The following is a 1085-nucleotide window of genomic DNA, read 5'->3' on the forward strand; positions in this document are numbered from 1 at the left end:
CGCTATGGGGGACTTTTGGGATAGCATTGGAAATGTAACTGAGGAAAATATGTAATAAAAATATTAAAAATTAAAAAAAAATTATTTTAGTGTAATGCAATTAGATATTTAATTTTAACAACAACTAATAAGCCAGCTTGAGGCAGATAACTGGCACATACATATATGTGCACATATGTACACTAAATTTCTATTTTATGCAAGAATTGTTGTCAACAAAACTGTAGTCATAACAGTCTTTTCTTTTTGGCCTCTTGATGAGCAGCTAACACATTGAGTGGGAAAGGTACTTGATCCATTTTTAGTCTTTTCAAACTGAATTCTAAAGGTCTGTGTGACTTCCCGGAGGCTGAGATCTGTGAATACCAACTTCTGAGTTTTCTTACAAAGGAATACACTGTTGGTGAGCCTCATGTGCCTTGTTTTTGTGGTAGTTCAGTAGAGTGAAAAGTTCCTTGTCAAAATTCTGTTTGCTGGGATTAAGAGCACTCATTCTAATACATGCTTTTACTTCCTAGTAACTGCTCTTTAGGACCGCATAGAGATTCTCTACAGGGCAGGTGGGGGACCAGAGGACATGATTTTCTTGTCTGTACATAGAAGCCAGGTTGATCTTTCTATTTTTAAATCTTTTTTATGTCTTTATTTCCTTGAGATTACAATATCATAGCCTTTTATCATTAATTGTTGTTGCATATATATATATATATATATATATATATATATATTCCTAAATATAACTTGCTCAGTCAGCCCATACATTGTTACTTATATGTATGTTTCCAGAGATGGTCATTTGGTATTGGATAACCTATTGGTGTATTCTTCCCTGCAGAACATTTCTAACATCCTTAACATCCCTTTGTTGTTTATAGTTCTTTGTGTATAGTTGAAGCCACATGATCTTTCTTCTTTCAACTATGGCATGATCACTAGTGTCAGTTGTGTGTCTACTGTGGGCAGACACACCATGTACACATGAGATATGTACCAACTGCATTGAGAATTACAGGTATGGATGTGTTTGTGTTATATATATATATACATATATATATATATATATATATATATATATATATATATAT

General features: G+C 32.9%; 1 protein-coding gene across 1 annotated transcript in view; it reads left to right on the forward strand.

The window, feature by feature from the left end:
* Prr16 (proline rich 16) overlaps positions 1-1085 on the forward strand; it is a 190287-nt gene that overhangs the window by 56229 nt on the left and 132973 nt on the right. The window lies entirely within an intron of this gene.

Source organism: Mus caroli, chromosome 18 (assembly GCF_900094665.2).
Source record: "Mus caroli chromosome 18, CAROLI_EIJ_v1.1, whole genome shotgun sequence".
Classification (NCBI taxonomy): Eukaryota; Metazoa; Chordata; class Mammalia; order Rodentia; family Muridae; genus Mus; species Mus caroli.